Source organism: Artibeus jamaicensis, unplaced genomic scaffold (genome assembly GCF_021234435.1).
Source record: "Artibeus jamaicensis isolate MK-2021 breed Jamaican fruit bat unplaced genomic scaffold, CSHL_Jam_final scaffold_474, whole genome shotgun sequence".
Lineage (NCBI taxonomy): Eukaryota > Metazoa > Chordata > Mammalia > Chiroptera > Phyllostomidae > Artibeus > Artibeus jamaicensis.
This window is the reverse complement of record NW_026522046.1, coordinates 23,632,418-23,656,646: the sequence shown is the minus strand read 5'-3', so window position 1 is coordinate 23,656,646 and position 24,229 is coordinate 23,632,418.

Here is a 24,229-nt window from a genome sequence, read left to right as displayed (position 1 = left end):
GTTCAAGGTTGCTCAGCTGGCAAGGTGAGATTTAGATTAAACCTCATTCTGGATTCGGAATTGCTTTTTCTCATACGGTCTCTTGATATAGTAAATGCTTTGATATAAGTAATATTGCTATTTAACATAGGGAAAACATTTGGCTCAAAAAATTAAATTCCTCAAATATCTGAATGCATTGCATTTATTTCCACAAATTACTCCTATTTTTCTTCTAGTCTAATGTATAGATACAGCTAAAAGGAAGGAAGAAAGGAAGGGAGGTAGGGAGTGAAGGAGGGGAGAAAGGAAGGAGGAGAGGAAGAAAGGAGGAAGGAGGAAGGGAGAAAGAGCTGTGAAAACTAGAGATAATAGTATCATGAGCCCTCATATCCCGTGCTCAGCCTCATCAAGGGTCAATTCCTGGCCAGTCTTGTTTCATCTCTATCTAATCTTTTTCTTTCCTTGCCAAAGATTATTTTGAAGCAAATCCCAGACTTCATACCATGTCATTCATTAGTATGTCATTGTATACTGCCAAAAGGTAAAGGTTATTTAAAAAAATGCAACTTCAATATCACTATCATGTTTGAAAAATTAACAGTAATTCCTTAGATTTGTCAAATATCTAGTCAGTCCCCTCACTTCATTCCAGGCAGGGCCTGCACGGTGTAGATGTTTGAATCATATCTAGGAAGGTCTCTGGTAACCTGTAGTTTCTAGAGCCTTCCTGCCCCACCTCCACCCACCTTCCCATTTGTTATTTGTCCTGTAGAGTTTCTATATTCTGGAGTTTTGCAGGTTGCATCACTGGGCTTTGCTTTCACATGTTTTCCTGACTTGATGGTTCTTGGAAACTGATTATTAACTCTTGATCTGATTCACCAATATGAAAGCAGTCCATACACCATATATCTCAATATTTTAAAGTTTCAAACTAAGCTATGCCCACAGTCAGCTGGTTCTTCTCCCTTCTTAGGGCTGAAGGAGTCTCATGCTCCCTGGGGCCAACCTTGACTGCTAAGTGCCCACGTGGCTGCCCAGGTCCGCTGAGGAAGGGCAGGGTGGAATCAGGCTCTGGGCCTGGGATTCCTGGCTGAGACCGGATTCACCTGCACCTGTGTGGGAACTAACCCACTGAAGCTCCTGGAGTGCGTCCAAAAGTCAGTGTACTTACCTTCCTCTCCCTTCTCCCTCAGTCTCTATTACATGCTCCCAAACAGACCAGCACTGAATTTATTTTTAGTTCCTTGTTTAAATTTTAAAATGTGTTCAAAATTTATGTCCTACTGCACACTGTTTTGGTGTGTTTTAATATAAGCTATTTCAAATCAACAAATTACCCCAAATCTTCAAGTGAAATAGGTGTTCCCGAATAATGCACCTGTGGCTCCCAGTACAGCATCAGCCACTCCCACGGGCGTGGTGCACAGAGCTCTATCTGAGCAGCAGCACTGAAGTATACGCCTTTGCTGAGTCCTGGGAAGGACCTTGGCCTCTGGTCCTCTGTGAGGTCTGAAATTCCATTTGAAATGGTGTTCTTCAAGCTGTATGTTCCCCTTGACAATGCAGGCTAGAAAAGGGAGCATAATAAATTATTCACACTTTATTGGTGTCTAGCGATAGCTCAAGGAGAGTGTGCATTTCAATAATGATAGTTGCACAATAATTGGCTATGGGGAAAATCCTAAACAAAAATTGAGTGGTAGTTCTATATTTTAGAGAAAAGGAAACCAAAACAATTACCTGGAAGGCATGGGACTGGTTGACGAACTCCTGGGGCATCTGTACCTTATTTACTTCTGGCTTAATGTCCTAGCACATCGGAGGCACTAAATAAATACTTGTGGAATGAAAAGCTGGGGAAAGGAGGACTTACATCTCAGGTCACTGTGACTTCCGTTTGGGGGAATCGGAAGCTTTCTGTGTCTTGAGGACAGATTTACGTGAACTCATGGAGGCTTTCTGGTCATGGTACTGCCACCATCCCTGGAAGCAGGGGTTGGAGTCTTGCCTTTACTACATTCATCCATTCTGTGTCCTGTGGCTTATTTCTTTTCAAGGTCTTTCTTATTTCTTAGTTTCTTCCCCCCTTCCCTGGCTCCGACTCTGGCGATTTCCCTGTTGGAGAATTATTCTAGACTTCCAGTTGGTGTTTCTGCTCTCAGACACTTTCCCCCAAGTATTCCCATAGGCTGGCTGCCCGATAGTATTGCTAACTCACACATCGCATGTGTTTCTCCTGCCCCCAAACCTTTACTGATGCCTGTGACCCATTGAATCCAGTTGAACTTCTTTTCTTGGTGTTGAAAAACTTCCTTCTCTCCTCTAACCTACCTTTGGGCTTATCTACAAAGCCACAGACATAAAACCTGTTCTCGACAATCTAGTTGTTTTACAACATTTCTTCATGCCTGAGGAAATGGTATGAGAACAGTGTGTTAAATTGTGAGATGACCCTTGACACTTGATGGTAATCAGCTCAAGGATAGGGATTGTGTCTTGCACATCTTTGAATTTATTCTCCAGCACAGCAAATACCCCTGTGGAGATGCCCACCAGTGAATCCAGTGTCAGCTTCCTATGGGGTGCTAGGGCAGGAGAGTGCAGCATGCAGGATGTGAATGTGGAGGGCTGTCCCTGATGCTGAGACATGGGGACAGGGGATGTGGAAGAGGGAGGGAAGGACGAAAGGTGATGGGCAAGAGGGGAGAGCCGGTGCATTTTATGTGAAGACACATTTTATGTGAAGACACACTTCCTGGAAGTGTTGGATGAGCGTGGTCTATCCTGATGTTCTCTGGTGTGGTACAACAGCAGGCTTACAGACTGGCATGTGATGAGAAAGAAACACCAAGAAGGGTTCAAACTAATGTCAGGGAAAGGGCACAGGTGGGTAGAAACCCTAATGAAAACTTGCGCACAGGTCCGTAGGTTGAGAGCTGAGAGGCATGACCGATGGAGGCCGATGACCAGGTTTCTCAGTTTGGAGATCGATGCCCTTTTAGGGCAAACATTGGCTTAGCAGGGATTGCTGGTGGCTAAACCTCATCTACATGCAAAAACTAGCCTGAAAATTTTGATGAGCATTAAGTTAAGATACTCCAGTGTTCCTGTAGCCGCACACCAAGGGGCCTCGGGAAGGGGTCTGTGGACTCCAAAAGCCGAAACTTGGGCCTGAGACAGCCCTGATTACATTCTTTTAACTCTTTCCCAAATAGCATTTATATTTATTAGACTCTATGCTTTTATTTCTGGTGCCCCAAACATAGCTCTTTTCTATCGAAACACCACTGTTAATAGAATTTTTTAAACACAAATGGAACAGTTCCCCTCACCTTCTCTTACTCTCCCTCTCCCACGGTGCCTTCTCTGTTGCTTCCCCAGAACTTCATTTTGCTCTTTGCCGGGTTGGCCCCCAGAACTGAATTCAAAGTAGAGCTTTGTAAAGGAGCGGGGGGGCCCAGAGGTGCACTGATTCTTTTGTTTGTAGCTACAGGTTTTTCACTGCAGTAGTAAGAACACTTAAAGTTATAGGAATTAAAATTCTCTTGGGAAATTTTCATGTGTGGTAGAACAAAAGTCAGGAGACGTCACATGGTTGCCACTAACGATAGGACCTGTTCCAGTGCCAAACATTCTTTTCAAAGCAAATATGTATATTTGATACCTAAAAGTTTTGAAGGTACAAATATTGACTCAGTAAATGGATGAACCCAGGTTGAACAAGCACTGTTTTCTTTTTTTGTTTGTTTGTTTTGTTTTGTTTTCCACAAGGGTTGGGCCTATTATGATTCAAGGGTGACTCTGACTAAGGGTTACATATTTTTCCTCCTCAGCTGATGAATTTTCTGGAATGAGATCACTCCCTGCCCCTGTCCTTAGATTATTTAACATCTGGGAAAAATGCTAAAAAGGTTTCTATCACACCAGGCACCTCTTTGAAAATTCATTTTATGGTTGAGGCTAAATACCTGGTCTCATCCTTCCACTTCTTTAGTGACCCCTGTTGATGAGTCACATTAGGTCAGTAAGGGACTTGGTGAGACTCTCCAAGTTGATTTTTAGTGTTTGTGTTTTGAGACTGGTGAAAAAAAATTTGTCCTCTTATAAATAAAGACTCTTAAGTGATAGAATTTCAAAATGCTTTCGGAATTAATTCTGGACATAAACATGTATACAAAGCCCTAAACTGTGAAGCAGTATACTTTCATAAAATCATAAACTCTAAGACAGAATGCAAAGTTAGTTGTTCTTACATATAAACAGAACAAAGCAAGGTATTCATAGCTGAACCATTCATATGAAGGGGTAGTGCCAGGGGGTGCAATGATTTAATAACACTTAAAGTTTCTATCTTGAAACTGAAGAGTAGGCAAAGAAATCATTAGACAAACCTGCTTGCCACATCATTTTTGCAAAAGCCTATGAAATCATCTTCAAAAAGTGTATTACATCAGAGGCATTTGAAAATATGTAATTGTTAGGTTTGATGTATCTGTTATTGCTGGCCCCGAGTGTGGATGTAGGCTACCAAGTTTCTTAAGACCCGCCAGAAATTACCCCATCCCTGGTGGAGCTTGGCCGCCCAGGCTCCAGGGGTGTCGAGTGATGTCTCCACGTGGCCCCTCATCCCTGCCAGGGGACAGCTGTGGTTGAGGCGCCGGGTTACCCAGGGCCACAGTTTCCTGGTACATCAGGGTTCTGGGGCCTCATATTGCAGGACCTTATCTCTACTTTTCTGCTTCTGGGCACATGTTGTTTTGAGGATCTTGGATTCAAACATGTAGTGACAACAATCTATTTGAGTTAATAATTTTTCAGCAAATCTTACATGTGCAGGCATAGCATTACATTAGAAATCTACAGCTGCCTTCTGTAGTAAGCAGTGCGTGTGGTATAAGTTAGCCCCTTTTACAAAAACAAATTCGGAGTCCGAAGAGGGCAAGAAACTGGCCCGAGTTCTAACTGGGATTCTCTCACTCCTTGATTTCGATATTTAGCTGATTGTCACTGTGAAGGTTTCACAGACCTTGGCATTCCTGGCAATTATTCTTAAAATCAGTTCACAGAATATTATTTTTGGAGTAAGCTGGGGCTCTAGAAATGTTTGAGGTTAAAGAGAGGAATCAAGCTTTTTTGGAAATGACTCACCTATGTGACAGCCCCATATCGCCCCCTTATGGAACTTTCAATATTTGCACAATTCTTTACCAAATTAACACATCGATATATATATTTTTTTTGTATAATAAATTGGCTACTACTGAAATTTTGCCAAATTTAAGGGAAATGTGCTTAGGGGCAAGTCTACCGAATACTTTGTATGATTTCTCACTATATGCCATAGCCCTTTCTACCTACATGTTTGGAACTGATCATTTTGTACACATTTTACATAATACATCTAACAAAATGGGGTGGTGGTCTCATTTTTTTCTGAACTTGAGGGATAACACAATGGCTTGCTTTAAATTTCATATTTGTGAAGTATTTGGAAATTTGGTTAACGTTTTTTAAAGTGGTTTGATTTCCGGCTCTGCCCGTTGCTAGCTAGCTGCATAACCTCAGGCATGACTTAATTTTCTTGAGCCTGTGTTCCTCTGTTTTAAAAAAATGGGGGGAAGAATAGTGTCATTTTTGAAGCATTTGAAAGAATTCCTGGTGTGGTGTCTGTGTGCAGAGGTAAAAGCAGCAGGTGGTGACGGTAGCAGGTGTAGTGACCCCTGGTCTTACTCTCCTGGGGAGATGTACTAAAGGAGGTCAAGGTCATCCTACGTTCTGACCTCTCTGATCCTATGGATGCAGGATGAAAGGGGAAGGAGGAAGCACCGAGAGCAGTGTTCTCACCTTTTCCCATCACAGAAGGCCTTCCCCTCCCAACCACACCTGAGAGGAGCAGGGGTTTCAGTTAAATGTCATGTCAACCAAATGAATGACCAAGGTTTACTCAAGGGCCCTAGGGTTTGCAAACTGGACATAAAACTAGGCAATATCCAGAGTGTTCTGAAGAAGAAGGAAAAGTAAAGAGCTCTTACAGCAAAAAGTACACTCTTGATAAGAATCAGTCCTGCATTCTTAGCATCTGGGTTGGTGTGAGATAATAACCTTCCAGATGTCTTTGGTCGGCTGATCTGAATATGTGAGATATATAGATATAAACATAGATCTGGTCATAACTGGATAGTTGAAAAGTTTAAGTTCCCAAACAAGTTAAAGCAAGAGTAGAATTGTTTCCTTATGCCTCAGCATACTTGATTCTAGTATTTTTAACAGCGTGCCAATAGTGACTCCATCTTACTTCACTCTTTCCTCAGCTGGCAGGGGCTCCTGGTATGAGCCACAGTTTCCGAGCGCGCTGGGGAGCTGGAGGCAATGGGGCTGCTTCAGATACTAGACTCCTTCAGCAGGGTACCACTGGTCTGCCCCTAGGATCACACTCCCCAGGTGCTGTCGCTGGCTGGGGAGAGACTCAACAGATAAATGAGAGCAGGCAGGCAGTGGCGAGCTGGACCAGGGGGCACTGACCGATGTCTAAGAAATGGACTGGAAGGAGGCACACTGACTGGTGACAGGAACATTCTGCCCTCTTTCTCCCGGTAAGAACGGGGAGAGAGCGGGGACTCAGGAGGAAAATGACAAAGGGTTGGTCGGTGAAGGAGACGAGGCCAGCTGTGAGTGCTCAGTGGCAGTGAGGAAAGTTGGGATGCTGCCCTCTCAGAGAGGCCCTGTCTTATCCTTCCAGTGGGTGACGTTCCAAAGGAGTGGCACCTGAGTTGCAGGAGACACATGTGACACCTCAGAGGGACAGAGGAAGGATTCACAGTTGTCAGACGTTTTTAGCGCATGCTCCGAGAAAGGGAGCCCGAGGCTTCTCTTCGTGTGTTGGGTAGAACAGCAGCAAATTTTCCTGGCAAGTGAGCCCAGGGGGACATTTTCATGGAGATCAGAGTTGTCCCAGGGACACGGCCTTGTGCCGGTAAAAGCCAGGCTGGGGTTTGGAGTCTCTGTGCGGAGGTCTGCAGGGAGCTGCAGTTCTCACTGTGAGGCCTTCTCTGGCAAGTAAGACTGCTCGTGGGGCTCCATCTGTCCTCTTTCATTTATTTATTTGTTAAAATCTTCACTTGAGGGCATTATTTCATTGCTTTTAGAAAGAGAGGAAGAGAGAAAGAGAAGCATCAATGTGAGAGAGAATAATGGATTGGTTGTCTCTCGTGCCTTTCAGGACTGAGGATTTTATGTGCCCCCACCAGGGACTGAACCTACAACCTAGGTATGTGCCCCGACTGGGAATGGAAACCACAACTTTTCTGCCCTGGGTCGATCGATGCTCCAGCCAACTGAGCTACACCATCCAGGGCTCCATCTGTCATCTTTGGTGACATTTAGAAACTGGAGCATTAATGGTTCATGAATATTTGGGAGTCATGAACATTTGGGCCGTAGTTTGAGAATCAGGGAATCTCAGAACCCTTTGTGTTGTTCACTAGTTGCCTTATTTGTGTCAGTCTTACCATAACTAGGAAATACTTTGCTTTTTTGAGGTGAAAGACACTGTCTACTATTTCCCACTGGTTCGTAAATCAGTATGACCCAATCAATATTCAACTGAATTTATTCAATGCAATCAAACAACACAGAGTAGAGGAAGTGAAGAAAATACTTTGGAACAGAATTGGACTAATTTGGAAGTTCAGTGGAGAAGATACAACAGCGACAACATCGAAATGATAAAAGATGATTTTACTGGCCTTTTGACAGGCAGGAAAAACTAAAATGTATCCTACCACCTCCTAGGTTTCGGCAATATTTGTATTTGTCAGGGTGGGAAAGAAATCTATGTTTCTGAACCATTCTAAAACTATTTGCCCCCTAAAATATGCCAAGACCCAGGACAGGCCACCCCAAGGTCTCCCACAGTGCGGGCCACCCCGAGGTCTCCCACAGTGGTGTGTTATTTGGGGATGAGATCCCTGGAGCAGCAGCAGTGGGAGTGGTGCTGGGACAGTCCTTGGTCTCCCGACATGCAGCAATGCCCCCCCCCCACCCTGGGCCGGCAGGCAACCCTATCACAAGGGTTAAAATCCAGGGCCAGCCCGTATAAACGGACCTGGTAGCACCTTCACTAAGTCTCTACCTAAGCCCAGGCTTTGCTTAGATTCCTTTCTAGCAAAGCACTAACTCTGTCCTCTCAGTTTCTCACACGGCTACTGTTTCTCTGTCTAAAAACTATACAACGGTGCATCCTTTGATCATGTCTTTGAACTTCATTTCACAATCTGAGCATTGTATATTGATTCTCCCAGGTGCCTGTATTCTGTTGGTTTTTTTCCTGTTGACCTAGTATGGTGTCAAGTTCATTATTTTTAGTTCAGCCATAAACACTGAAGAAAGGTGGGGGAGATTTTCCTGCTCCCCAGCAGGAAAGGAAGGAAGGAGTCTCTGAGATATGTATCGTATAGATTGGTGGTCCCTGACCTTTTCGGCACCGGGGACCAGTTTGTGGAAGATTGTTTTTCCATGGACAGGGTGGAGGGAGATGGTTTTGGGATGATTCAAGGGCATTACATTCAAGCTTGCCTCCTGCTGTGTGCCCAGATCCTAACAGGCTTGGACTGATGCCTGTTCATGGCTGAGGGGCTGGGGGCCCCTGGTATAAGTGATATTAAAATGACATGTTTGAGTGTGTGTGACTTAACATTGCTGGTCAGGCAAGACTTTAATAATATAGCCTTTATGTAAACCCTAAGAATAGGCACAAAATTTATTTCTTCTAGATGCTGGGACTATTTTCAGATCCTGCCAGCTTGGCAGCGAATGGAGGGGTTGGTTCTCGGATGGCAGGTTCCCCTGGAGGGAGGCCAGGCTGCACTTGGCCGAGTTGTAATGTTTTCATCTGAAGTGTTGGCATGGAGGCTTTCACCACTGTCCCTTCCCGCTCCCCATTAGTTTTAAATGAAGGCCAAGGTTGGATGAGGGTCAAGGCTGGCACAGAAGTGAAAGACATAAGGCTGCTCGCGTACATTTCATCTAGCAGCCTTCCCTCCCGTGACATCCCCAACACATCTCCTACTTCAGTGATTCTCACTTGGGGTGATTTTGTCTCCTGGGGACATTTAGCAGTATCTGGAGACAGTTTTGATTGTCATGAGTAAGATATTTGCTACTGGCATCTAGTGGGTAGAGGACAAGGATGTTGTTAAACATCTTATAATGCACAGGACAGTCCCCCACAACAAAGAATCATCCACTCCAAACTTTCAAGAGTGCCAAGGGTGAGAAACTCCATTCTGCATATTTGTGTGTCAGTAACACTTCACTATGTGTCAGCGTCACCTGGAAGTCTGGGAGAAATGCAGACTCGGAGGACACATTCTAGACACCCTGGGTTAGAATCTGCATTTTCTTGAGGTCTCTGGGGTGACTTGTAGGTGTGCTCAGTTGTGAAAGGCATAACTAATGTTTTCTGAGATCTACAAAGGGTGAGGCAGTGTGATAAGTGCTTTTGGGTGACTAAGTCAGGAGATATAGTCCTGCCTAGGTAAGGTCTTTGAATTCACAAAAACTCACTTCCGGGTCTATTTTTGTTTTTCCTTTTCATTGAAATTTCTTCCACTCACTTATTTGCTTCCTCCCCTCACTTCTCTTCTTGGTGTTCTGCTTTATCAAGGCAATATTGATTTGTCTTCCTCTCATGCATGTGCATTGCATTTTCTAAGTCTTTAATTTTGAGCCAAGCTTGGTAGAAAGCCCAAACAAACAAAACAGAAAACCCCACACAAACCAAACACTTATCTCTTTAATTAAAGGAAATTGTTCTAGGGGGAAAAGTAGTAGAATCTGGAATGACAGCCATACTTTCTGGAACCTACTATAATACAATTACATTCAGCTTCTCTGCACCAAGTCTTCTTTGCTGAGAAATTAAAAAGGCTGCAATAAAGTCTTCCCAGCTCTAATTCAATAAGGAGCCCCGAGCCGTCAGTCTCTTTGATATACCTCCCGTCAGCACAGCTTTAGGTTTCGAATAGGCAATTTCCCTACAGTCCTGGAAATTTACCAGACTGACTTATCTGCAAAACTCTGCCGAACCAAGGTATAATGGCAGAACTGATGAAAAGATAAAATTTAGTCTGCACACTATGCCAGCAAACCATAAAATCATCTTTTAGAGATCTTATTCAGAAATTCTCTCTTGAGCTGAAATTTTAAACCATTAAAGCAAACACCAGTTCACCGTGAACAACATTCACTAAGCACCCATGATTATAAAAACTGGAATAGAAATTGTGGAAAATTAAAAAATATATTGGTACCGCCCTTGGCCTTTTATAACCTGATGTGTGGCCTGTGTGTGCATGTGCGTGTGGTGGGATGGACAAGCATCTGCAGGAGTTCGCTCGTGGTAAGTATGTTAATCCACATACCAGTAAAAAACTGCAGGAGTTTATGGAGAAATATTCATTTTTCTTTGTTATAGAAAAGTAGGTTTTGGAAATTTTTTTTAAAGGACTGAATACGGCCCTGGCTGGTGTGGCTCAGTGGATTGAGCATGGGCCTGTGAACCAAAGGATCACGGTTTGATTCCCAGTCAGGGCACATGCCTGGGTTGCAGGCCAGTTCCCAGTGGGGGATGCACAAGAGGCAACCATACATTGATCTTTCTCTCCCTCTCTCCTTCCCTTCCCCTCTAAAGATAAATAAATAAAACAATTTAAAAAAAGGACTGGCCCTGGCTGGTGTAGCTCAGTGGATTGAGCACGGGCCTGCGAACCAGACAGTCGCGGTTCGATTCCCAGTCAGGGCACATGCCTGGGTTGCAGGCCAGTTCCCAGTGGGGGATGCACAAGAGGCAACCATACATTGATCTTTCTCTCCCTCTCTCCTTCCCTTCCCCTCTAAAGATAAATAAATAAAACAATTTAAAAAAAAGGACTGATAGGCCCTGGCTGGTGTAGCTCAGTGGATTGAGCGCGGGCCTGCGAACCAGAAGTCGCGGTTCGATTCCCAGTCAGGGCACATGCCTGGGTTGCAGGCTAGTTCCCACCAGGGGACGCATGAAAGGCAACCATATATTGATGTTTCTCTCCCTCTCCCCTTCCCTTCCCCTCTAAAGATAAATAAATAAAATTAAAAAAATAAAAAAAGGACTGAATGGACTACAATTCCTAAAAAGCTGTGGTTTTCTCATTGGCATTTTATATCCTGGTTAATAATTACATTAAATTTCAGGGAAGTTTAACTAAGGAACTTGCTTAGACCTGAAATTCTTGGTTTATTACTCCTACTCACACCTGTTTTTCCAAGAATTTCTTCACAGCTATATTTTTCAGCACATCTGATCACTTTTCCATAACTCTTTCTTTTTTCCTGAAAACTGTAGTAATACCAAAGCAGAGATCTACTCTTTATTACTTTTGAAAGACTTTATTTATTTTTAGATAAAGGGGGAGGGAGGGAGAAAGAGAGGGAGAGAAACATCGATGTGAGAGAGAAACTTCAATCAGTTGCCTCTCGTACATTCCCTGACCAGGGACTGAATCTGCAACACAGGCATATGCCCTGCCTGGGAATTGAACTGGTGACCTTTTGCTTTGCAGGGCAGCGCCCAACCAACTGAGCCGCACCTGTTTGGGTGAGATTTCCTCTTTTTGATTGTGGGTCTAAGTCATACATGAAAGATAGTGAAACTATTATGTAAACCTTGAAGACAATCTGATAAAAACAATATGTCATGGGAATTTTTATCAATTTAATTAAACAAAATTTATCTTGCAAAAGTTTGTTTAATTAAACAAACTTTTGAAAATAAGGCCTGTGGTAATCACCGAGCACATACTTTACCTGGCATCTACAGTCATGTGCTGTATAATAATGTTTGGGTCAACTTTTACAATGGTGGTCCCATAACATGAAATGGAGCTAAGAAATTCCAATTACCCAATGATGTCATAGCCATCATAATGTCATAGGGCAGCATGTTCTGTATTGAGTTGTCACAACCTCTTCCCAGCAATGCTATCAGCTACAAATGCCTGGGGTGCTCACCTGCATTCCAGTGAGCTTCTCGCAGGCATCTGTTTTTCCTAAAAAAAGTTAAGGCTGGACCTGCTCTAGTGGCTCTTTTTAAAAAAATTTTTTTGATTATGCCATTACAGTTGTTCTGTTCCCCTCCTTCATTCCCCTCCACCCTGCATCCCCCCGCCCCCACGATTCCCCCCCTTTAGTTCATGACCATGTGCCTCAAGTTCTTTAGATTCTATATTTCCCATACTATTCTTGCCCCCCTATCTATTTTCTACCTACCATCTATACTACTTATTTTCTGTACCTTCTGCCCCCTTCTCCTCCTCCCACTCCCCTGTTGCTAACCCTCCATGAGGTCTTCATTTCTATGGTTCTGCTCCTGATCTAGCTGTCCTTTTAGTTTGCTTTTGTTTTAGGTGTGGTTGTTAATAACTGTGAGTTTGCTGTCCTTTCACTGTTCATCTTTTTTACCTTCTTTTTTTTAGGCAAGTCCCTTTAACATTTCATGTAGTAAGGGCTTGGTGATGATGAACTCCTTGAATTTGATTTTATCTGAGAAGCACTTTATCTGTCCTTCCATTCTAAATGAAAGTTTTGCTGGTAGAGTAATCTTGGTTGTAGGTCTTTGGATTTCATGACTTGGAATGCCTCTTTCCAGCCCCTTCTTGCCTGTAGGGTCTCTTTTGAGAAATCTGCTGACAGTCTGATGGGAACTCCTTTGTAGGTGACTGTCCCCTTATCTCTTGCTGCTTCTAGAATCTCTCCTTCATTTTAATCTTGGCTAATGTAATGATGATGTGCCTTGGTGTGTTCCTTCTTGGGTCCAGCTTCTTTGGGACTCTCTGAGCTTCCTGGATTTCCTGGAAGTCTATTTCCTTTGTCAGATTGGGGAAATTCTCCTTTATTATTTGTTCAAATAAGGTTTCCACTGGTGGCTGTTCCTGTTCCCCTTCTGGTACCCCTGTAATTCGGATGTTGGAGTGTTTAAAGATGTCCTGGAGGCTCCTAAGTCTCTTCTCATTTTTTTGAATTCTTGTTTCTTCATATTTTCCTGTTTGGCCATTATTTTCTTCTTTCTGGTTCACTCCCTTGATCTGAGTCCCAGTTTCCTTTTCATCCCTATTGGTTTCCTGTGCATTTCCCTTCATTTCAATTAGTTTAGCCTTCATATGTTCCTCTAATTTGTGACTAAAATCAACCAGTTCTGTGAAGCATCCTGATCACCAGTGTTTTGAACTGTGCATCTGAAAGTTTTGCTATTTCTTCATCACTTAGATTTATGGTCTCTGGGGCTTTGAGATCTTCTTGAGCTATTTTTGGTCTGTTCGTGCCCCTTAATTATGAGGAGCGGAGCCTTAGGTGTTTACCAGGGTAGGGTTGCCCAGGTCTCTGGGTTGTGACGCTGTATGTGGGGGCGGGGTAAGAGCGGGGAAATGGTGGCCCCCTCTGCTGCCTCTCCACTGGGGCCTTCTCTGTCCAATCTCACTGCCCACCCCCTCGCTGGTCTATCTGTGCATGAATGCGGGACCACAGTCAATCCGCTGCCCTGCACCCTTGCTGGGTACCCCGGTCACTCACTGGGTCTGCCCGTTGCAACCCCATGCCTGGGATCCGTGCACCTGAGTCCGTCTGACCGAGTTTTCCTGTGCAACCCTGCTCCTCCAGCTGCTGGCTTCGCCCTTCTTACCAGTCAGGCTGAAGAATTTGTTGTTATCAGACTTCCAAAAAGTTCAATTTTCTGTGTTCTGGCTGTGTTTTCTGTTCCTAATATTTTGTTGTCTCTAAACTTGGTTGTGGGAGAAAGCACGGGATCTCCACCTATGCCTCCATCTTGGCGGAAGTCTACTCTCTAGTGGCTCTTATTACTACTGCAAGATGCCAGTGGCAGGGAGGGGGAGGAGACAGAGACAGAGACAGAGAGAGAGACAGAGATGGAGAAGAGAGAGCCTGGCGTTCTGCTTTTATTGGGGTTGAGGGTGGAGTCCTCAATAGTTTCTGTTGAACCTATTTAGAGTCAGGAGGCTTCAGCTAGAAATAAAGGATGAAGATTTATTGAAGGGTCTTAGAGTTTACAAACTGGAAACACATCTGGGCAAAACCTGAAAGTGTTCCCAAGAAAGGAAAGTTAAGAGTTCTTATTGTAAAATCATCCCTGCATTCTTAGTCCTAGGATTGGTTCAGGATGGTTATCCAGCAGATGTCAGACAGTCTGGATGATGGATGCCAGGTGGTGTGGAGGATGGGGCCAGGAGACCCGGTCACATTCTGTGTCCTTCAGTGGGTAATCAGAGGGTTATCTGCAATTTGATGTATGTCCAGGCATTGCCGCCAGACTAGAACGTTCAGAAGTTTAAGTTCCCAGGTTAGATAAGACCAAAAAGGTCAGTTCCTCATGACTCACTCTTCATAATATTAGCAATTTAGCAGCTTGGTTAAAATGACTCCATTGTGTGATTTCTCTATCATCATCCTTTCCCTTGAAATTTTAGAGGACTCACTTATCATTGGTGAACTAAAAATGGAACAATGGGAATTTTAAGCACAGGAAGAGCAAAAAAGAAAAAGAAAACCAGGTAACCCAAGTGATCAAATCTCTGGATTAACCAGGATCTGTAGTACAGAGGCGCATCCCTGGGGTGAGTCAGCCTGGCTCTGTACCTGCGTGTGTGACTGGCACCAGCCTTCCTGGACATGGAGGCCTCTTGGTAGTGGAGGCCTAGACAAGCCAAGTTAAGTCAGGCACTTGCATTATTACTCAAACAAAAGCTACATTTCAGGCTTCGCGCTATGACTATTTCCGTCTTCGTGGTGACGCTGGTGTAAACGAACCTACAGTACTGTCTGTCATATAGAAACACAGCACAGAAAATGACGGTTGTAGGTCATACTATCGAAGTCTGTGCGAATATATTCTGTCATGTTTGCACAATGCTAAAATCACCCAAGGACACATTCCTCAGATCGTATCCCTGTCACCAAGCAGTGCATGACTATGTTTGAGACTTTAATAGTAAGGCTCTAGAAATGGTCTCCAACTTTTCCTGAGATCTAATCAATATTCAAAAAGTCACACACTATCTGGAAGTGACAGGTAATGAGAAAGTCTTTTTGCTCATACCCATGACCTGGCAAATGACTACCTGTGCCAAATTACATCAGTATTTGGACTGAACTGCTGAAGAAACCCAAATGAAATTGAGTCATATTAATCCTTATTCAGTGAGGCAACCACATCGGGAGGTTAATTTTTAAAAGAAGCTAGATAAAACTGGGTTTAGAAGATAAATTTTATAGGGCAGTGCTCACCTGTTGAAACAGGGCAGGTGTATTCTCACTGTGAGATTCCCATTGAAGTAATTGTGGGTGTGTGTTCACTACCCTAGGAAACGAGTCTACTTCATTAATAATGCTGGCCTTGAATTCTCCATTCATGCTTTTATTCACCCGAATGGGGTGAGTCGTTTTCTTTCTGAACTGCATCCTGTGTTTACATTTCCCCACGTGGCTTTTGCACAGCCTCCTGCCTTTGGATTAGACATCAAAGCTGGGAGGACGGGTTAGGGGGGTGTGTTTCGGTTTTCGTTGTTTTTTAGTGAGAGGATGAAAAGGCATCTTTGGGATTCTCTAGGGGTGCTGGCCAATTAGGGAGCTAACAACCTGTAAAGAAACTCTCCAAAGGAGTTCCGAAATTCTGCTCCTGAAAACAGGTGTAAAGAAAGCACATTTTGGACAATATTGACAGATGTATTTTTGTTTAGTTTTATAAAGATCAGTTCTTTTTCTGCTAGGCTTTTACCTTGAAGCCTGAACCACGATGACAAGAGCTTCAGGGAAGGGGAGGGAATATGCATCACCCATATCCTGCCAGGGACGCCCTGGACCGAACAGAAGGGGTGAACAGAGGCCGAGGGAGCACATAGTGGGACCGAGGGTCTGAGTGGCCTCATTTAGGCCGAAGGGCTGAGTGTGGAAATATTGTAGGTAGTGGGAGAGCACAGGTTAAAGAAGAATGGCTTTGGCTCTACTTCCTTCTTGAGAAAGGGGCATGTCACGGTGTGATTCTTCCCATAGCGACGTGGTTAACTGTGGGGCCGGGTATGGGAGTGAGGACCTGGTTCCCCAGAGTACTCCTGTCCTAGAAGTTTCTGTGAGCGCTGCAGAGAACTAGCTAGATGGCTAAAGGCGCTGAGGGGTGAACTTAAAGGGGGGTGGTTATCTATTAGTGTGGTTGGGACAAAGTGACAGTCTAATCAAGGCAGGGTGGCTGACCTTGTTCTTCGATTGTTCTTGGATGCGGCACTGGAAAGCAACATTCCTAGTTTTTTAGGGACTATTGTTCTTCCTCCTTTTAAGTGATTTTTCTACTCTTTTCATCGTCACTGTCAAGTGTGACAATGACAGTGCAGCTCTCCACTGAGAGGTTTCAAATGCTATTAATCTTGTGGGAGGTTACTAAGGAATTTACGGCACTTAAATGTTCCATCTTCCTGTTTCCTCCATGAAAGACACACTGTGGAACAGGTGGTTTTGCAGCCCAGAGTAACCCAGTGTTAACGAAATGCTGTTATTTGAACAGAGTAAAAAAAAAAAGATCCAGACAAGAAAGGCAGCTGTGTTGAAAATGTCCACTTGAAAATTTGAGGGGTAAAAAGCCCTAATATTTGCCAGGGGTGCTGATGGCAGTGGAAATCTGTGCATTTTGAATGTTGGCATATGGTGCTGATGAACATGTAGAGGCCATGCAAGGTCCGAGACTGTGATCTTGCATGAGCACAGAGCGGTTATGAAGCGGGCCGAGAAAATCCTGCAGAAACAGTCAGATGGCAGACTCGGTCCCTGCCACCCTTGTCCCTGGGAACATTCATCCTTCAGCAAAGAAAGCTAGAACTGACTTCTTTCATGGCTCCGCGCAGGAACGAGTAGACAAAATTTTTGAGAAGGCAATTAATCTGCGAGATGCCAATAAAGTAAAAGTAAAAAGTGAGATGGAGGAAAGTTTGTCCCTTGTAGAATAACTTATGTGAAGAGACCAGTGCCTGGCATGTGGTATTTAGTGAACAAATAACGGAATGATATTTCTTCACAGCACACGGAATGTTGTTTCCTAAAACCAGCATTCAGCAGCCACACGCTCGGAGCACTGCCTGAACGACCCCAGTTCTACTGCATCTGTTTCCCACTGTGCCACGCCCTCCCGACCACACTGACTGAGCGCCACTGTGCTTTGCCAAACGTGAAAACATCTGGGGGGAGAGTTGTTAAATGAAATGCAAGATACCCAGTTAAATTCGAACTTCAGATAAATAACAGTTATTTTAGTGTAAGTATATCCCAACTATTACATGGTTCCTGCCTGTTCAAGCACTTTATTCCTTTTTTTTCCTGTCTGAATTGGTTCACAACAACTCATTGACTTACTGCATGTTTATTCAGCAGCTTCTCTGGGTGCTGTGTCCTAGGCGCTGGGAGAAGAGTGAACAAAGCCCACCTCATCTGCTGCCCGCACGGAGGGCGCTGAAGAACGTCATAGCCAAACAAAGGAAAAGGGCTGACATGGGCAGGAAGCCGGGGGGGGGGGGGCACATTGTATGGTTAAGTCCTATTCAGGGAAGACATCTCTGAGATGGTGACATGTGATTAGAGGACAGAGCGCTGCGAAAATGTGAGTCATGTAGAGATCGGGGACAGCACTGTCAGAGGGGGACAGTGAATCACTCCGAAATCTAATACAATTTAGAAAAATTTAAAAACTGTTAATTTCTTAGCAGCACTCTGTTCTGACCTCCCCTGACAATGATCTTTAACTGTCCATTTTCTGGGTGAATCAGAGAGGACACGAAGCAACCCTCTGACAGGACGTCCTTGCTTATAGCAGACATAGGTGGTGTTCTAGGCAAAACCCCGCTCGTTCTTGCAGGGAGCTCTTGTTTTTGTTTCTTCTCTGAAAAAGCCTGCATGATCATGAGGGGCAGTGTCTTCTGAAGCAGCTTCACTGACTCACAGGGACCCCACCCCATGAGTCCAGGCGGTGGTGGAGCATGTGCTAGTCTTTGAACATCAGAGCTGAGTGGTCAGGCAGCTTTACAGTGTAACTCAATCAATTAGTTATGGGACTAGCTTTAACATGTAAACACCTCCCCCCATAAGGCATATTTCTCCATAAAGTACTGAATAAGGGCCACAAGGAACAGTGAGCTGATTTTCCTGAATCAGAAGTGCCTCTGCCTCCCAGCGTCTGGGCCACGTGGACCCCTTCACCTTTGGAAAGTTCCGTGTCTTTCCAGCGACCTCCAGCTTCCCCTCTACTGCTGAAAGCATAAACCATCTTTCATAAACCGTCTCTTGACCTCATGTCTTTCTTGAGCTGTTGCTTTATTTCTGGGTCCCCTTTCTGTCAAAATTCCTGGAAAAAACTGTAATACTTGTTGGCTTTATTTCACACTTCATCTCTGTAATCCTTGCAGGCAGGCTTCTGCCCCCTCACCGCCCCCCCCCCCCCCCCCAGGACTGCTCTTGTCAAGGTCGTCATCACCTTGACACGCTCTGCTGACATCAGGGTCTGCCCTGGCCCACAGCTTGTGAGGATGGATCCCTCACTCTGCTCCTGCGAACAGTCGCTACACCTCATTCTTGGCCTTCCCCTACCTCCCTGGACAGGCCTTGTCAGCACCCCCTGCTGGTGTCCCCTTGTTACCCCGAGTTCTAAACAGATGTTCCAGGGCGCGGTTTTCAGACTGCTTTTCTTCTCTCTCCACACTTGTTCTCTTTATGCTCTCAATCCATCTCTGCTGTCTCCAAAATATGTTTCCAACCCAGCCTCTTCTTTGAATACCAGTCTCCTGTACCCAGCTGCCTATTCGGGAGCGCCTCCGCACCTCAGAGGTGTCTGCCCCCAACTTCTCTGACTGCTGCTCTCTCTCCGGCCCACCTTCCCACCCTTTCTCAGCAAACAGCCATGGCTTCCTAACTCGTCTTCCTATTTCTACCCTCTCCCTGGAAACAGGAGTCTGAGTGACTCTTTTTATGCATGTCGATCGTATCCTGCCTATGCTTAACACCCCAACTTTCCTCCATCTCGGAGTAAAAGCCCGAGGCCTGAGGCTGGCTGCCGAGACTCTCCGTCCCCAGGCCTCCCACTGCCCTCCCCTAGCTCACCGCGCTCCAGCCGCCCTGGCTTCCTTGCTGTGTCTCACCAGTCAGACCCACTCCTGCCTCAGGACCCTTGCACTTGATGTTCCCTGTCCGTGGGGAAGATCCTTACTTCAGAGCTTCCTAAACTCGCTGCTAAGATGCCGATCATGCGTGAAGCCTCCCCGACCACCTCCGTTTCCCCGGTGCGTTCTACCTCCCTTGGCAGCTCTGCTCTCCCCTCTGCACCGGTAACCTTCTCGTGGGCGTGTCTGACGCGCACTGAGCACGTCCTCCCTACTCCACCCCTCCCGCACGTGAGCTACTGGGCAGCGGTTCTGTTTTCTTCGTCCCTGTATTTGCAGACATCAGAAGGCTGCCTTGCAAATGTGGGTGATCAGTAAATATTTATGCAATAAAAAAACCCCAGTTTGTAGTACATGGTCAGCCAATGGGATAAAATATTCGAAATTAAGAATTAATCTGGTCTTTCAAGATGCTTCTCAGAAGTTAGTTGTCTTTCCTCAGTTTAGACTAATGGCTTATGAAGTTTCGATGATAAATGGTACTGTGCGTACCATCCTATAAGTAATGATAATTTCAGTAAGTCCATGCAATAATGACTAATACAGGCATAGTTTTCATCTGAAGCACTGATTATGATTATTATTGAAATTCAATTTGTACATTTTCTTGCATTGAAACAAATTATATAAAAATGTAAAGTCATTTTTATATAACAATGTGTTATATACAAAAAGAAGTATTTATAATTCTTTACTCTTTGCAAATGTTCTTCAGAAAGATATTTTCTAGGGAACATAAATTGAGCTGTCTGCCTGCTTGTAGAAGCGAGTAATAGATGAGCTAGCATTGCCCTCTAGTGGAAAACATGAGACATGCACTTCTGGAATCTCGATCAAAAAGACTTCATTCTTTTAGATTTGTAGGGATTGACGTTTCTAATTTACCATCTGCTTTTATAGTGTTGAGTTAAAATTTATAAATTAATACTTAAAATCTGAATTATATAAAAGATTTAAATAAGTAATGTGCAAAAAGTATAAATAATCAACTTTTAAAAAGTGTTCACATTTCATAAGCAGTCAAAAAATAAATTAATAAAGTGGTGATATTTTTCATCTATAAAATCAACAAAAAGTTTGAAAATAAAATGAAGGTGTGAACAAAAGAGGCACTTACATTGTTGGTAGGAGCAAAAGTTAGTACTGGATTTTTAACCTGGGGTCCTTTTGGTGGGGGGGTGTCATTCTCTAAAATTTTATGAAAATTTTTGTGTGTATTTGTCTTCTTTTTTCTGAGCAGAGGTGAAAGTTTCTTCAGATTATCAAAGGGGTCCATGCTCCCAAATGTTAAGAACAAATGTTCAAGTTATTTCTGGGGGTCAATTTGACAATTTGTCCAAAAAAAAAAAAGCCACAGTATGAGCATTTAGAATTGTTTTGCACAGCTGAACTACAAACCACTTAAAACTTTCAAAAACAGAAAAGTTTCCAATAAATTCCAGTCCCAGTATGGGGTCACTATGGCTATTAGCAACTGTGCTTTAGAATTAATAATTTTTTCACTTGTAAATATTACTAGCAAAGGACTAGTGAGGGAGTTTGGGTAGGGAAACAAGAATCTCTAAATCTGATTTTTAATTTTTTTAACTGAAAGTCACCAAGCAGAATATTTTTAGTACAATGGCACCATTGAAAACCTTAATTAAGTTTATCTATCTTTCTACTTGATCTTGTGTTTTATGCATGAACCTGCCTTCTTGGTCCTCAGCAGAGGCGGGGGCAGTGAGGGGCACAGTATGGTGTTGTTAAAACGCCTGCCCAGAGGGAATCCTGACTGTGGAAGTCCATAAATGCAGCACTCACAGCAGATAAAACAGCGACAGACAGGGCAGGATCTTCAAGTTACAAGGTAAAGAGAAAAAAAGCCAGGCGCAGGACGGTCCACAGTGCTGCCTTTGGTGTGAGTTTCTGTGCATCAGTGTTTAGAATTGTGGAGGAGACAAGAGACCTTGGTGGCATCAGCTGCCTCCATGATGGGGGGCTGGGGGGCTGGGAGGCATACAGGGAGGCCCCTTTTATTTTTACTGCAAACCTTTTGTGCATCCTGTGCTCCCTCATTAAAAAAATACTCTGCGTATGGGTCACTTCTTCAAAGAACAGAAACAGAAAACCACGATGAAAGAATTTTGTCATGACAAAAATACTTCCAGACTTCAAAGTCTGGCTGCCTCGTTTTGAGCAACATCAGAATGTCACGTATTTGGCTGAAGCTCATCATGAGGCTTTTGGTCAAGCTGTGCCACATTTTTTTTTATCTCCTGTTGCAGGGTTTCTGAAATCCCATCTTGTCAAACAAAGTGATTTTTAGCTGAACTATTAATTGTAATAGATGGAAGTAAACAATAAGTTTAGGATATGAATTGTGGTGTTTCTATTTTTGAAAAAAACTGGATAAAATCCTAGAAAGATCTGCTGATCTGCAAAAGGTCAGACCCTTTCTTTTACTGTCTGTAACGTTGGGCATTCATGCTCCTGTGCAAACTGGCTTGCGGTGTAAAAGGGCTGATGACCCGAGTTATAATTAGGTCCTGCTTGTTTCCTTTGGAGTTTATAGTCCAGAAAACTCACAGAGAGGATGAGCATTTTGTAACTTTCTGTTATAGGGTGAAGTGTGCCCTTCTCCCCTGACCTCAGAATGTGACCTCATTTGGTAAATGGGTCCTTGCTGATGGAATTAATTCAGATGAGGTCTTACTGGAGTGGTGTGGGCTTTAATCCGATATTACTAATGTCCTTACAAAAAGGAGAACAGGTACACAGGGAGAACACCATGTGAGGCTAAGGGCGAGACGGGGGTGATAGTTCTGCAAACCGTGGGACACCCTGAATTGCCAGCAAAGCACCAGGAGCTGGGGCGGAGGCACGAGAAGAGATTCTCCCACACAAGAACCAGCCCTGCCAACAGTTGATCTTGGACTTCTAGGGTCCAGAACTGTGAGAGCCTGAGTGTCTCTTGTTCAAACCAGTTGTTGGTGCTGCTTTGTTCCAGCAGCTCCAGCAAACAAACATACCTTCTCATCCAAATGGCGTCAAGCAGCAAAATAAACCTCGAAAACCTAAGACAAAATCATCTCTTTTTAAAAGGTTATAACTTTTTTTAATGGTCAAGGAAGACTTAAGTGCAAATAGCAGAGATGAGAGAATCTGGTTCCAAAGCCCGCCGCTTTGCTTCGATGACCTGTGATTCTCTCAGCAAGACACGAGGTTGATATGATTCTCTCTCTTTTACAAGGAGAAAACTGAGTCCAGAGGACTGAGTGCTGATCCCAAGGTGGTGCAGACAGTAAGTCACGAGCTCCAGGCTTGGGTCCCGGCTGTGTGACAGACATGGTCAGGTTCAGAATCGCTGGGACTTGAGTTCGTCACCTGTGATATCAGGACACTCATTCCAGTCCTTTTCTAAGTGTGCAGGACTGACTTGTTGTTTTAGGGAAAGTGTGGATGGCAAGGATGTCAGTGGAGACATGGTGAGTGGTTGTCCACCCTGCAGAAGCTCAGCAAAGGGGCCATCGTGTGTGTGCATGTGTGCGTGTGTGCATGTGTGTGTGTGTGTGTGTGGTAGATCGTGATTGTCTGAGCGTATAGTGACAGGGAGAAGTGCCTCTAATAAAACTAACGCTTTCTATGAAATTAAAGAATTTGGCCGAAATTCTTTAACTTGTTTTTCATCACTTGAAGGATAAAGGGAAGGTTCTACTCTAGGGCAGCCTTAGTGACATTTGGTGATTATGTGACCCGACTTCCCTGGGTAAGAAATATTATTTTCTTTTACATTCACTTGTTGCACAGGATCTCTGGGTTACTTAAAATTTCTAAAAATTTTATGATAGCAATCAAATTGAAATCCTACCATTTCTACAAAATTCTTATACAGTGTTAACATTTATAATGTAATAGAACCCACAGAATGTTATCATTTGACTATGAGAAAAAGATATATGAATTATTATACTTAACGTTTTGAGAATAGTCACCATTTGCATACATCTGGGCCCACTCCCACAAGATGAGAGAAAACTTGCTTTTCTTTTTCTAACATATGCTATATTTTAAGGTAGAATTTCATTTAAATGCAAAACATTGTTATTTTAAATACAAAATGAAATCTCATTTGTGTTCACCTTCAGTTATATTTCTAATTTAATTTTGTCATCTGTAGGCACCTTTCCTTTTTCTTTTAAAAATATTTTATTGATTATGCTACTATAGTTGTCCCATTTTTTCCTCTTCATTCCCTTCTGCCCTGCATACACCCTCCCGTGTGCATTCCCCATCTTAGTTCATGTCCATGGGTTGTACATATACGTTCTTTGGCTTCTCCATTTTCCACACTACTCTTAACCTCCCCCTGTCTATTTTGTACCTACCATTTATGCTTCTTATTCCCTGTACCTTTTCCCCCACTCTCCCCCTCCATCTCCCTGCTGATAACCGTCTATGTGATCTCTGTGAATCTGTTCCTGTTCTAGTTGTTTGAGTAGTTTATTTTTTTTGTTCAGTTATTGATAGTTGTGAGTTTGTTGTCATTTTACTGTTCATATTTTTGATCATCTTATTTTTGTTAGGTAAATCCCTTTAACATTTCATATAATAAGGGCTTGGTGATGATGAACTCCTTTAGTTTTACCTTATCTGGGAGGCACTTTATCTGCCTTTCCATTCTAAATGATAGCTTTGCTGGATAGAGCAATCTTGGATATAGATCCCTTCCTTTCATGAGTTGGAATACTTCTTTCCAGCCCCTTCTTGCCTGCAAGGTCTCTTTTGAGAAATCAGCTGATAGCCTTATGGGAACTCCTTTGCAAGTAACTGTTTCTTTTTCTCTTGCTGTTTTTAAGGTTCTCTCTTTCTCTTTAATCTTGGGTAATGCAATTATGATGTATCTTGGTATGTGCTTCCTTGGGTCCAACTTCTTTGGGACTCTCTGAGCTTTCTGGACTTCCTGGAAATCTATTTTCTTTGCCAGATTGGGGAAGTTCTCCTTTATTATTTTTTCAAATAAGTTTTCC